Source organism: Pteropus medius, unplaced genomic scaffold (genome assembly GCF_902729225.1).
Source record: "Pteropus medius unplaced genomic scaffold, Ma_sr-lr_union100, whole genome shotgun sequence".
Taxonomy (NCBI): Eukaryota; Metazoa; Chordata; class Mammalia; order Chiroptera; family Pteropodidae; genus Pteropus; species Pteropus medius.
In genome coordinates, this window is record NW_024354499.1 from 10,032,413 (window position 1) to 10,048,055 (window position 15,643).

The following is a 15,643-nucleotide window of genomic DNA, read 5'->3' on the forward strand; positions in this document are numbered from 1 at the left end:
AAACATTAAGTAATTTTCCCAATGTCACAAACTAGAATATGGTAATACTGGAATTTTAAGGCACTCGTAGGTGCCATCCAATGAAGTTGGATGCATTAGTTTTCTATCACTGCCTTAACAAATCTCCCCCAAATTTAACAGCTTAAAACAAAACAAATTTGTTATCTCACAGTTCTGTAGTTCAGAAGTCTAGTGGGTTAGCCCGGTTTCTCTGCTAAGACTCTCACAAGACCAATATTAAAGTGTTGGCAGGGCTAAGTTCCTTTCTGGAGGCGCTAGTGAACAATTCATTCCTAGGCATGTTCAAGTTGTTGGCAGAATTCATTTCCATGTGGTTGTAGGACTCAGGTCTGTCTCCTTGCTGACTATTGGCCAGGAGTTGCTCTCAGCCTCTAGAAGCTGCCCTCATTCTCTGATTTATGGCCCCCTTCATAGCCAGCAGAACATTCAATTCATTCTCATGCTTGGACTCTCTCCGACTCTCCTCCAACTGCCTCATCTCTCTGATGAATCTCTTGACTCTAGCCAAGGACAATATCCCCACTTTTAAGAGCACATGTGATTATACTGAGCCCACCTGGATAATCCAGGATAATCTCCTTTTCTCAAATTCAGTAACCTTCATCATATCAGCAAAGCTCCTTTTGCCATGTTACATAACATTCACAGGTTCAAGAGAATGAAGCATGGAAATCTTAAGGGGTCCATTATTCTGCCTACTGCATTCTTCCTATGTAATGTTATGATCAAAATGTTTTGAAGTGCGAAAAGAAGAAATTTTATACACATGACTCCTTAAACACTCATTACATTTACTTGCAGATATAAAAATGGCATATATATATGTATATATATATATATCTCATTATACTATACACATATGATTATTTTAGGATACAAATGATAAATATGCTTACAAAAGGAAAGTTAGAGTTGATAGAATAAGTAGAAAACAAGAATTCTAAGAAAAGTTATTTAATTATATATGTGTATATATAATGGAAGGAATACGTAAAAACAACTAAAGTGAAAGTTTCTTTGGCTGATATTATTTTAGGCAAAAGAGAAGAAGTCTGTTGCTATATTTGTGAGAATAAGCTCAGCCATGTAAGAAGAAATCCTGGAGTACTACTCACATGTGGCAAATACTGTGACGGGGTCTGATGTATTTAAGAGGTCCTTAAAAAGTAAAAATTCTATATTATATTTATTTATAATTGCCAATAGTTGGAAGCAACCCAAATGTCCTTTAGTAGGTGAATGATTAAGCAAACTGTGGTATATCCAGACAATGGAATCAAAAGAAATAAGCTATTAAGTCATGAAAAGATATAGAGGGAACTTAGATACATATTACTAAGTGAAAAAAAGCTAACCTAGGGAGGGTATGTACTGTGTGATTCCTACTGTATGACAGTCTGGAAAAGGCAAAACTATAGATACAGTAAAAAGATCAGTGGTTGCTATGGATTAAGGGGGTAGGAAGGATGAATGGGCAGAGAGCACAGAAGGCTTTTAGGTCAGTGAAATCATTCTTATGATACTACAACGGTGGTTACATATCATTTATACATTTGTAAAAACCCATAGAATGGGCAAGAGTAAACCTTAGTGCAAACTATAGACTTTGAGTGATAACGATGTGTCAATTTAGGTTCATTGGTTTTAACAAAAGTATCACCGTGGTGCAGAATGTCAATAGTGGGGGAGGTTTTGCCTGGGTACACGGAAACTCTCTGTTCTTTCTGCTCAATTGCTGTGAACATAAAACTGCTGTAAAATATAAAGTCTACATTAAAAAATGAATTGCTCAGGAGGATTTGATAGAAAAATTTCAGAAGCTGACAGACTGAATAAGGGTTCCAGTGTGCAAAAACCTGACATTTAACTGTATAAGCACTACAGATATTTCTATGTAGGATTGCTAGTATTGGTTTGGTATCTAAAAATCTAGATGTCATATTATTTCAGGTTAAATTGTATTTTAATTAAATATAATTTTTCATTTGCATATAGTCATATACTTTTTAAAAATCAGTTTCAGGTATACAACACAACGGTTAGGCATTTATATAATTCATAAAGTGATCCCCCCAGTTACCCTAGTACCCACCTGGCACTATATGTATCCATTACAATATTATTGCTTATATTCCCTATGCTGTGCTCCACATCCCCGTGACTGTTCTATAACTATGAATTTGTGCTTCTTCATCCCTTTACCTTTTTCACTCCGTCCCCCACAATAATGTACTTTTAACAATATTCTTTTTAATTTTTTTGTTTATGTTGGCATAAATCTTTAATATAAATAGAGAAGGGGGAAACTGCTTGTTTTTCAGAGGGTTGTACAGGTTTATGTCATTGAAACAAAAGACGATACTTAAATCAAGAAAAACGAAAATAGCTAGACTCACAAACATTCTCAAAACTAAAGAAATAAAGATAAAAAATTATCCCCTTAGTTTAGAATGGGGACAAATAAAATGATAGCTTTTCAGTATCCAATGATAGCCACAATTTATACAAGGGTGTTTAGACTATAATCAGAGAAATAAATATGGCTAAAATAATGCTCAATTTGGATGTTTCTATAGGGTAGCTAGAAGTTGCAATTTCCATTTATCCAAAACATAAGAGTTAGCAAATTATTTGGAGGCAGAAAAGAAAAATCTCAGCTGCCATTTGTTTGCTAGTGACTTAAATACATTGCCTAAGTCATTTATTACCACTATCTAATTGACAGAAAACAGTTTGGTGCATTTTGAAGGAAGAGTGAGTGAGGCCAAGGGTCTGAGAAATAAGGAATGGCTTTTACGTGTTATTTTTTATTAACTATAATTTAAAGCAGTTGCATAGACAAAAACCTTACAAATATTTTTAAAGTGACTTTTAAAGGTTTTTAAAGTCACTACAGAACAAAAAAGAGGAAAATTCATTTCGACAAGACAATAATTGGTCTTCATAGTTTTTTTTTTCTGTCTGCTGCTGCTTAAAACATAGAATTATAAATTTAAGCCTAATTTAAAACAATACACAAACTATAAATGAATCCTCTCAGCATTAAACATTAAAGAGATGAATTTGTCTAATAACTCTTTGACCTGTATTTTTTAGTTTATCCTCTCCAGCCTGACTAAAGAATGAAAAATCACAGTGATAACAAAAAAAATAAAAAAAACAAAGTCAATCCTTAAGAATATTCTATCTCATTTAACAGACTACCTTTTCTATATTCTTTGACCATTTAAAATTAGAGGTGGCTTCTGCCTCCAGGAAGATACTGTGTAGCAGTGGAATGAAATATCCTTATTTATGTTCAAGCGCCTCCCTGGCAAAACTACTCCCTTCTTACCATTTTAGAGCCCTGTGATACTTCCCTAAATCTTACCCATTCTTTTCTTCAAAGTCTGGCTGAAGGGCCTACTTCCTTCCAACCTACTCCAGTCCACGGTGTGCTCTTATCTTATTGCACTATGCTCATATCTTTTGGCATACACAAATCATTTGACGCTCAGCCTTTTATTCTTGAAACACATGCTGTACCTTCTTTGGCGTCTCTCCTGTTTCTATAGTCTGAGTCTAAGAAAAGGCTTTGTGGGAGGAGCGTCCTCTGTCACTGTCCATGGTACTGAAACATCGTTGTGGGCTAAGAAGGTTTTTCTTAAGCTTACCTCTGGTGACTCCTATTTTCTCCTAGGAATTTTCAAATTGGCAAAGTGGTGGTGACAAGGAAAAGTAAGGCAAGAAGCTATTGGAAGAGAAAGAGGAACAGACAGAGGTAAAGCTCTCATGTCATTGCTTGGAGAAAATAAGACCCTTGGTTTGACATAATTTTTAAACAACTGCAGGTGCCAGCTTGGGAACCAGAGGGTGACATAGCCGACATAGCCAATGAAGGAGGGTAAGAAATGCGTGCCCCAAGATATACCGAGCCGTGCAAGTGTCGGCATGAGAAAACATATTGATGCTGCTGGTGGGCGAGGATACCAGACAGGCAGCATGTTGTGAACGCAGCATCACTTATGTCGAACCAAATTGCCGTAGGTTTTCTTTGTCTTTATTTTTCTCTCTTGATTAAAAAAAATGTCACTTGGCACTGTAGCAGAACAAAGATAACTGTAACTTATGCTTCACATTGGATGTAGCTCTGCATCTCTTCCCTTCTAGCTCTTCTGTAACAGTTACAATTCTATCACCATCAGCCCCGGTTGATGGTAATGGGGAGAGCATATACCCCTGCATTCACTATGTAAGTTCCCCCAACTAAAGTGTAACCTCGTCGAGGACAAACACGGGACATTAAACATTTTTTGGATCCTTAAAATGCCAAATTAGAGTGCCTGATACGAATTAGGGGTTCAGTAATATTCTTGGAATCAATAAAAGAATCATGTCTACCACAGAGAGTACTCAACAAAGACTTGTTAAATGAGCAAATGTTTTGTTTTAACACTTCCATCCTCTTCTAGGTTCTTTAAAAGTCCAATCCTCTTTCTCTTGGGATTTCAGTTTCCAACAAACCTACCTCCCTCTCGCGTCAGTCACTCATTACCTTCGCTGCACTGGGGGCCTGCCCTCCTCTAGCCATGTGTCTGTCCCCTCTCCGGCTCAACCTTTTTTCCTACTGTTACCCCGGTCCCTTTCTCCCCACCAGGACCTCTCCCGCACTGAGGGTCCGAGTCCTGGTGGCTCCGGGCGGCTCAGCTCCGAATCTCCGCCCGCAGGGTAACGCGTTGTCATGGACACGGCACCTGCGCCCTCCGGCGGTGCCCCTTCTCCACCGTCCCCTCCCCCCACCTGCGGCGGGGAAACGGCCTCGCCTCCCCAGCTCCGCCCCGCCCCGCCCGCTCGGCGCTCCCTAGGCCGTGCGCGCCCGCGCCATCTCACCCGGTGCCTCCCTCTGCCCCGCGGAGCCGCGGGGGCCGCGGGGGCGCGCGAGCGAGCGAGCGGCCGCGCTTGCGCACTGACCGCCTCCCCTAGCGGCGATCCGGGCCGCTGCCGCTCGCGCTAGGGCTGGTCGCGGGGCGGGCGGGGGGAGGGGGGAGCGGCTTCGCTTCCAGCCCCGAGTGAGGCGGAGACCCGGGCTGGCGGGCGGAGCAGGAGGCACCGCACCTCGGCCAGAGGCGGCTGCAGCAGCTGCTGCCCTCGTCCCCGCCGCCGCCTCTCCAGCCTTTCTGTGATTACCCCTCCAGCTGCTAGGAACCGGCGAGACAGAGGAGGAGGCGAGAAACTCCCACCGACCCAAAGAGGTGAGTCCCGGGCAGAGCATCCTCCATCCTTGCCTGCCTCCCTCCCTCCTTTCCTCCCTCCCATCCTCTTCATCCTCCCTCCTCCTGCTCCCCAACCCTTCCCGCCCTCATCCTTCCCAACATCCCTCTCTCTTCTCCCCTCCTTTCTCCCTTCCAGCCTTTCTTTCATCCTTTTCTTCCTCTCTCGCAGCCCCACTTCCTTCCCACCCTTTCTTTCTTCCCTATTTTCCTTTTAGCCGCACGTTCTACGGCGCAGCTCTGCATCCCTTTTCTCTTGTCTCACCTCTTTATTTTTTTAATTTTTTTATTTTGTTTTGCCCCCTTTCTTCACCCCTTCCCCGGTGGGAGATCCCTTGCCTGCGAAACTGTCCGGATTCTGGGGCTTCCAGAAAATTGGGCACGTATACTGAGAGACACACTCTTGCACAGCGGATACCCTCCAGGTCCTTGAATTATTTGGATTAAGGGTCAAGTTGGACAGAGTAAAACTGGAAGGAGAAGAGGGTCGAGGAAGAATCTGTGGTTTTGTGCTGTATTACGGTGGGGGTGGGGAGGGTTGTCACTTAGACGTGTTGCCAACAACTCTCCACACCCCTCTTTGGCAGTTTCTTTTTTCCTCCTGGGAATTACATAGTCCCAGTGTGTGTCTCACTAATTTAAAATCAAGCTTTTCTTGCTTTGATTGTCCCTGTGAGAAGCCACAAGGAAAGAAGAGAGGAAGAGAACAAGAGAAGAAGAGGGGAGGGGAGAGGAGGGTGGTGGCATGGATGCTTGTGTCCTTTTCCCCTAGGCCCCTTTGGATTGATATTTTCAAACCACCCGCCTAATATTTGGCTTGAAATTGACCCCATGTGTCCTTAGTCCTGTCACTATCTACTTCAAAGGCAGAAACTCTCTAAACTTTGATGCGTGTGCACCACAGTATTATTTATGGAATGTTTTCATCAGCACACAAAACACTAAGGTAGACTGATTTGGGAAAATAGGGAGCAGAAGGGTAGAAGAGATGTGCTTTTGTTCATCGTGGGTTAACTGCTAAAGGAGGACAATGGATAGACAGTTTTGGGAGTAATGAGTTTATACTCCACAAGATTATACATTTACCATTTTTAAAGTGTTAGCTGCGTTATAGCCTTTAGCAGATACCCTTATCTCCTCTCATCCGGCGGACAGGAATTGTGAAGATGTTTGAAGAGAAGCATACTGTACGATTCTCTTTGTGGTTTACACCAATGGAAAAGTTGAATTAGCTCTGGAACCATTATCAACAATTTAAAATTTCAGTTGCTTTTGCACCACTTATTTCCACCAAATGATATATTTCACTTTGCTTTCTTTAGCTTACACTGTAACCCCTTCTGTTATCTGTATTGATAGTAATTTGGCAGTTTTTCTTTTTGCGAGCATTGCTGCTGAAAAGTTTATATATGGTGGGACAACCATGCCTCAGAAAGGTCCCACAGATAGTATAAGTATAAATCAAAAACGGAGTCTTTAGAAGCCTGTATTTTGCCCTGTCTGTATTTTAAACAACAACCCCCTAAATCTTAATATCTGTATAATAGCTATGTCTTATGTTTAATGACTGTGTGGGGAGGGACTGAAATAAATGGCAGAATCAATGAAGTTGCCAGTAAGAAACTATGCTATGGAGCAAATTATTGATTTTTTCTTTTCATTTAAATTATTATATGCTAGTAGTGCAAAGTACACTTTTGCATTTTATGAGAATGTGAAGTAGGAGTTGAGATGATGAGAATTACCTTTGAAAGTGATTGAGTTCTGATTTGATGAAGAGCTGATACAGTTAATCATTTGAATCAGTTTTGGGGAAGTGTGTGATACTGGGAATGATGGACCCACCCCTAACTCCCCTTGGTCGGAATGCAATTCCATTAATGGCTTGGCTGACTCTTAAGCCATATGGGAGAAGTTTAGTTGAATTATGAGTGTTACCAACATCCTGATACAGAATTGCAGTCCATCCTGTGTGTATTGGAAATGGTTGCATTACCTAATAATGAACACAATTGTAGATAGGGGTATGTGTTGTTGTTGTTGATGTTCCTTTTCCTGGAATGCCATGAAGCTAGTTAAAACTTCATTAGTAATCATATGTGAATATAATCAGTTAATTCTATCCTGATTTACTTTCAGATGACTTTTCCCTTCCAACATATCTACTGCTCTCTTGGTGGGGCTTCCTAGATATGCGTAGGGGCAAGAGGCAGCCCCGGTCAGCCCTGCTCTTTCTCTGTTGCAATTTTGCTACACAGAGTAATGTGAGTGTATGCCTCAGTTTTTAATACTGTGCTTACTATAGAAAGAAAGGTACCTTATACTTGTTTCCTTTGTAAACGTTTATCCATTTAGTGAGAACAAAATATACAAGGTTATTAAGGAATAGAAAATAAAATAACACTTGTTTACAGCAAGATTTTTGAGAGATGAGTAAAATTAATAAAATATGAAATAGTAGAGGAGTTACTGTCTTATAAAAGCAGCCTGCCACTCTTACTGTAATCTATTTTCCATATAAAGACCAACTTCTAAAGAATTTCTTTTCTGCCTTTACTTGACTGGACCTTTAAGAATGTATGGTACAGATAAAGCCCCCAAGGAACATTTTATGTACCTTGTAGAAAATATTCTGGAAAATTCTCTGTGCTTTCCTTCCTCAGAGTTCTTAAAACCTGCCCAACCCTATGCTAAGTGGTATGAGGTTTTCAAAAGAAGTAAAAGACACTCTGTTTGACCTTAGTTTACAATCTAGTTGAGGAGGACATTCATTTGCATGAGGTAGTATTTCACAGTGGCAAAGGAGGAGAGAGCCTTAGATTTGAGTGCTCGTTCTACATAAGTGGTAGAGTGTTGTACCCTTATGTTCTGTTTTAAGTCTTCTTCCTCATGTGCAAAATGGGTAGAGTCTGATTCATGGGATTGCTTTAAGGGTTAAATGTGTTAAATATACTGCTTGGTACAAACGAAGCATTTATTAAGTAAGCATAATTGTAATTAGGAGAAACAGTTTATAAACAATCAAAGACAATATATGATTATGTACTGGAAAGAAATGAAGAGCAAATAAGTGTTAGAGGAATTCCAAAGAGGACAGATGTTTCCGTAGCCAGGGAAAGATTATATTCAGGAGTGTACTGGAGCTTGGGCAGAGAGACCTGGGAAAGATTTCATGCAAGGTGGGTACCACAGCTGGAAAAGCAGAGAGAGAAGCCTGCTGGGTTTGGGAAGACTGTTTACTGGGATGTTTGGCATACTGGTGAGTGTATTAAAAGGTACTGGACATACACAGTCAGAGTAATTACACTATCAGTTGGCATAAGACTGTTGTTGTGTGGGATCCATTTTATCGTAGAATGTTCAGCTACCCAGGAGAGCTCGTTTTTAATTCTTTGTCTCACCCAAAGCCCCATCCCAAGACACAGAATCCAAGGTCTGTGTCACAAGGAGGACCCGGAGTATTGTTTTAATCCTTTTCTGTAAACTTGAAGGCTTAAAGAAAACTTTACTAAACAACAAAGATTTAATATTATGATAATATGATTATTACAACTCTCTTTTATTTTGCCTTAACCCATGAATATTTCAGGACTGAATCATGGAGAATAATAACAAGGATTATTTTACTTTGACATATATGAAGCCAGTAATTGTTAGGGTAGTTGTATTTCCAGTAACTTTTTTTTTACTTTGTTGTTGATTTTTCCTAATTACCCCATGTCTCTTTTTTTGGGTATTCAAGATCATTAATGATTCTAAATGATTTATACTCTTCAGTTGTTTTACTGGGAGATTAAGGTGGGATGATGAAAGAGGAACTATCTGGGAGTGTGCAGTGAGGAAGTTAAATGTCTTCTAGTGTGGCAGTTGCTTGCTGGACACATCTGTTGGTACACCTTTATTTTTGGTTGGTGTCCATTAACTAATCTGAAACATGTATATCCATGAAATTTTATCTAACAGTATGAGTGATGTGATTGAGTTATTTTATCAAAAATGATTTCCAGAAGATTTTACCTGCAGGTAACAAATGTCAGTATTTATAGTGCTCATGTTTAATCCATTTTAAATAGATGGACACAATTTCATGGTTTTCTACAAAATGATAAAATGCTTATATTTTTTTGTAGTTCTATGAATATACACAATTGGTCTCATGATTATTATCTTAAAGAAGATAATTATAATATGAACATATATCCAAAAGCTAGTAGTTTAACAGACTATGGACTGTAGCATTTTTATTTTCTATTTTGAGATTTTTCTCAAGATTCAGCAGATCTAAATAAAACATTTTCAAGTGTATTACTTCTCATCAGTTCGATATTAAAGCACCAGTGATTTTTGATGAACTACTCTTACACATTTTTATTTTCCTCATAAGTGAATTTTTACCTTGGAGAGGAATTATAACTCAAACACAAATATGCATTTTATAAGTCTTTGACATTATTAATTGTAATACCTTATAGAAAACACAAAGCGATAGTCTGACTTTATAAAGCTTAATTTAGTAGCACTTTTATTCCTTTTTGTTTAAAGGCTATATTTGTATATACAACTCTTAGACAATGATTTTTCAGATGTGAAGAGAATGTTCATTAACAGGAGTGAAATTAGCAATTGTGTACTCAAGGTGGAGGTGGAGAAAAGGTGAAATAAAGTGAATCAATTTTGTTTCATCTATAGGGCTGAAAATGTATAACTGCCTATTTAGGTGTTTTCTATATTTTTTCTCTCATGCTGATACAATCCATGTTGTAGTTGTTTAAAGCATCCGTGTATAGACATATATATGAATATACACGTGCATTTTTTTCAGTTAACAGCCTTTGAAACTAGATAGATCTTGGATGAAAAAACATATATAAAATCAAATGTTGGTTTCTCAGAATCTTGCTATTTTGTTTCCTTTGGTTTTTGAGAGGAGCCAAAACACTCATGGGAGCTGCCTGATGGGGACAGAGCTCCAAATCAGCTAGTATCTTGCTCTAATGTTCCTACATTAAATGAATAGACATGCCACCGAAGTTGGAGTAAAATAAATAATTTAATTAATTTTTTAAATGAGATCCCAAGGACTATAAAACAGTATTAGAAAATTAATAGGATACTTTCATATGTTCATGTTGTGTAAATTGTGCTTATGTTGGTCTTTACATATCTGTAGTAAATTCAAAAATTTTTTTTTATGGCACCTTGATGTTTCTCAACTAAAGCCTTAAAGTCTTGATGGAGACATTTCAGTTCTCCCACAGCCTACCCGGAAACGACAATGACTCCATAAATGACGGAAGGATCTGATGTTCCCATCTGATTTTAACTGTGATTAGACAAGAGTTGGTGAGAATTCAGTATGCCAAGTGTGTTTTAAATTCATAGAGCCTAAAGCAGTTGTTAAATACCATTACTCCATCTTCCAGTAAGTAGATAGAAATGTCCTTAACCGTCTCAGAATGAGCAAATTGTCCTCAGCTAGTTCTTGGAAAGGGCATCCCACAATTCTTGAGTCTTTAGTACTTTCTTCCTTTTTTCTTTAGGTATTGGTACCTGCTGGACTTATTTAACAAAAAATGCTTCCCTCCCCCTCTCAAATATGCAGAAATGGTATAAAGAAGAATATACAGAACTCACTGGAAAAAAATGTCTGCATTTAAATTTATTCCTCTATTCAATTATGCATTCTATGTAGTTTTTTTTTTTTTTAATCACATTACCTAGCATGAATTGATTCATCAGGTATATTTTAAATACCTGCTCTGAGCAGAGCATTGGGCTAGAGATTATAATTTTATAAAAGCACTGAATCAGGAATTAACCAACTAATTAGTTATATGACTAAACAAGCCTCAAAGTCTCCAAACCTTATTTATTAAATGTTTATTTTAAGTGACTTGTACTAGAGGATATGAAGAGTGTCTTCTAGCTATAAAATCCTATAATTCCATATCTGATTGTTCTTAAAAATTTCAAGGCATGATGATTTATTTCTCACCATGTCCCATTTGTTTTTTCTTTTGAAACATTAAACTGTTTACTACATGAGAAACACCTCCATCTTTAGTGCTATATGATTTCCCTTTCCCAAGAAAGCTGTAGATTTAGCTTCACAGAGTCTCTGGACCAAGGAAGAACTAAGGAACATTTTCTTACCTCCCCATTCTTTATTACTTCTCACTTTTCGAATCCTAGAATCCTTTCTGGGCTGGAGATACAAGGCAGTTGCTACCTTCATTTAGGGACTAGGGCAATGTACAGTTGGCTTCTTTGAATAATGCCACCGTCTCTGAAAGACAATATGGCACTTATGCATTAAGATTAAGATAATATTTATTTAAGAAGTTATATATACTCTAAGGTTAATGGTTTTGCTTCAGACACAGCAAAGTCTTGCTTGTCTTCTAAATCTTATCCCCTAGGACTGTGTGGTCGCCTGTCCTTCTACTATTCTAGCTCCAAATTCCCATTAAAATCTTTTATAATCAAATTTGTTTAAGTATGTTTTATATATAATAAAGTATATCCATTTTAAGTTTGGTATCGACAAATATATCTGTGTAACCATCACTGTAGTCAAGATATGGGATATTTCAATTGCTCTAAAATCTCCCCTTTTGCTTGAACTGCTTTTTGTCTCTAGAGTTTTGTTGTTGTTATTGTTGTTGTAAAAATGGCAATAAATCAAATCATAGAGTATGTACTCATTGTTGTCTCCTTTCATCGAGCATAATGTTTTTGAGACTAGTCTGTGATTTTGAGTATATAAACTTTTAGAAGAAAATATAGGAAAAAAAAATCTTTATGATTTAGAGTAAGGCAGGGATGTCTTAGATAGGACCCCAGAAGCACTAATCATAAAATTAAAGGAAAAAGATAAAACTAAACTATCAAAATTAAAAAAAATAAACTTCAAAAGACATGTGATTTGCTAGACATATATCTCTGTTTCTATTTATATATACCTGACAAAAGACTAATTATTCTAATTGTATTTAGAACTCTTGCATTTCAATAAGAACACAAACAATCTAAAAATGAATGAAATATATGAAGAGGTATACACAAAAGAAGATATATTGATGGTCAATGAGCACATGAAAAGGCATTTAACTCCATTATTCACCCAAATAATGAAATTTAAAAACCGTAGTATGATACCACTGTACAAACACTAGAATGGGTATATTTAAGAGGACCAACAATATCAAGGTTTGGAGAAGGTGTGAAGCAATTGAAGCCCTCATACTTTGCTGGTGGGAATGTAACACTTTAGGAAACAATTTGTCAGTTTCTCTTCATGCTAAAAATACTCTTACCATACAATGCTGAAATTCCACTGCCAGGTGAAATTAAAACATATGCACAAAGACTTTTACATGAAAATTAACAGCAGCTTTACTCATAATAGCTTCAAACTAAAAATAATCCAAGTATCCATTAAATTCCCATTTTAAAGTTATTCTTTTGAAATATAAAACAGAGATGCCCGTATGTTTTTTTTTAGAGACGTGTTATTTACTATGTGTAACCTGGCAGCAGAGGAAAAGGTATACATTCAAAAAGATTTGTAAAAGTAACTAAATCCAGAGGCGAGACGGCTCCAGGCTCAGACCTAGGCTCAGCTTCTCCTCGCTGCCCTTTTCTCAACTCTGTCCCCTCTGTGTCCAGACCTCATCTTCAGCCAGTGGTGTGATGGCTGCTGCAGTTCTAAGTACAACACCATGCAGCAGCATGTCCCTTCCAGAAAAATGAGGAAACTTGCTGGAAGTCCTCCCTTACCTCTAATCTCACTGGCCAGCACGGGATCACGTGGCCATGTTCAATCCAGTGAGCAGCAAAGTGAAAGGAAATACCATGCGTGATAGGCTTAGACTAAGCAGGATCCACCTGCTGGGGCCAGGCGGGCTCTGGGGTCAGTTTTTCCTGAAGTGCATAGCTGTGGAGAAAGTGAAGTGGGTAGATGAGCTGAATGGCAGTTCTTTTAAGAAAAAAGAAGAGAGAAAGGGATGTCCGGCAAGCAAACAGTAGTGTTTGTTACAATTTGAGTTAGAGGCCTGCCATGATGTTCTCAGTCTCGGGGGAAGGAGGTTGAAGCAGAAAGCTTGGATTGCAGTCATAGCTAGTTATTGTGGGAATGTGTGCAAAAAGAGGTGACAGAGGGTACCCTAGGAAAAGAACAAGGAAGACATTTAGATTCTAGCCCACAGCATGAACTGGAAAGGAATGGAGTCTAGATCCAAGGGAATAATTCAAAGTGAGCAAGCATATAAATAGTGACAAGCAGAGCCAGGCACATTGGGGCCCATGGAGTTGGGACAGGAGGCAAAAGTCGGTGCTGGCAGCAGTCTGGAATCTAGGCAGGCAAACTCGATTGCAGTTTGCCCATCTGTGAAATCAGGACCTCAGGCAAGAAGATTTTCATGTTTTGCTTGTTAAGGCAGAAGCTAAAACAGTAATTATTCTCTTTTTTTCAGTGTTCTCAACTACTTTAGATTCTGTGTCAAGAATAGGAGCCATACTTTATTTTTTTTCCTAATATTCCCTTGTTATATAACCCTGGGCCCTCATTAGTTCCTTAATAAATGCTAACTGATTGAACTAAATCTGAACTCATTCTATCTTTGAACAAATTCCGTAAATTTCTGGTTAAACAAATGTAGCAGTTGTTCATCAAATACTTTCTTACAAATTAATAAAACCACTGTTTTGGGGGACATAGCCCTAGACCTATATATAAGTAAGATATGGCATTATGAATTGATAATATAGAGGGGTGAAAAGTACCTAAACAGTTTAATACCAGAAAGAACATGAGACAGTGTGTAGTTCAGCGTGGTACTGTTTCCACCATGGCAAGGGTCAAAAGTCCTGGTGGACGCAGTAATGGGTAGGAGAGAGGTGGAGGAGGGGATGACCTTGTATTAGTACTTGTTAATTCAGCGCTGCCTCTCTGGGAACTGGGACGGGGCCGAGCCAGCAGGAGGATGGGATTAATGAGCACAGCACTGGGAGAAGTGAAGCCACATCCAGGAGAATTGAAAGCTGGGACTCTAACTGCTCAGTAGGCAACTGAAAAGTGAGGCTGGAATAAGTGGGGGAGAAAATATTTAGACATTATCTGTATAAAGGTATCTCAAGAATGCAATAACAGAAGATACATTGTTTCAAAAAGAACTTGTTTTGTTTTCTGCACTTACATCAAAACTTGCCCACTGTAGAACAATCTAGAAAATAACAAGAGAAAGAAATTTCAAAATAAAAATTACTGCAGTCCAATTCTCCAGTGAAGATTTGGTGAATTTCTAGGTTCCTCCCCATAAGTATATCTGAGTTTATCATGTAGAAATCTTTAAAACAAAACTGAGATCATAGGTATATATATACATGTATATGTATACACGTGTACATATATATGTGTGTGTGTATATATATATATATGTAACTTTGTGTTTTATTTTTTTAACTAAGCATATCTGAGCATTTTCTAGGATAATAGTCTTCCTACACATTACATTGTAATGTGACATTACATTGATTAGAATTTAAGTTTTTCAGTTTTTGGCTATCCTACAGAGATAAAATGTTTGCACTATCTGCACAGCACTATCTGCTGTGTCATGGGCAGGAGATTAATTTTGGGGTCCCCACAAGAGTGCCTCAAAAATATAGGTGGTCAGTGTCTATGTAGTGAGATGTATTTTTTAATATTTACTTAAATGGTAACGTATTCTGTTACCTCATTTTCATTTCACATATAGCTAAGCTGGTAACATGAATATATATACCATTATTTTTAATTGCTGCTTGTTATTTTCTAGTATAGTTATGCTGTGGTTATTTAATCCTTGTGTTTTCATAAACATTTATGTTCATTCCTACTATTTTGCTATTTAAAACAATGCTGTGATGAACACTCTTATACAGGATTTTTGTCCACATGTACTAGTATATTTTTTAAAGGGTAGGCTGATAATTTTAATTTTGGAGTCATGAGGTATGTACATTTTAGATTTTAATAGTTGATGCCTAATTGTTCTTCAAAATGGTAGTGCTAATTTACATTTCACCAGCAGATATGGAAGTACATATTTCCTTATTCTTTCACCGATACATGATAATTTCAAACTTGGAAAAGTTTACCAATGAATAGGTAAGAATGGTATCTCTTTGTTATATGAATTTGTTTCTCTGATTTCTAGAGAGATTGATTTTCTTTTTTTTTCTGCTAGTGGCCAAATGTTTTGTTTCTGCTGTAATGACTGTGTTCATATCTTTACTCAGGTTTTTCTAGTAGATTATTTATCTTATTTTAATTTATAGGACTTATTTATATTCTCTAGGTATAAAGAATTTTGTTATTCCTGAACTAACGA

The 15,643-nt window shown here is 37.9% G+C and overlaps 1 protein-coding gene across 2 annotated transcripts in view; it reads left to right on the top strand.

The window, feature by feature from the left end:
• Positions 1 to 5,051: 5,051 nt before the first annotated feature.
• Positions 5,052 to 15,643, top strand: part of CTNNA2 (catenin alpha 2) — a 990,025-nt gene continuing 979,433 nt past the window's right edge. The window contains exon 1 of one of the 2 annotated variants that reach the window (XM_039852490.1): positions 5,052 to 5,252. The gene's annotated coding sequence lies outside the window, so the exon portion shown is untranslated. The remainder of the gene's footprint in view (positions 5,253 to 15,643) is intronic. The other variant, XM_039852491.1, reaches the window with a different exon arrangement.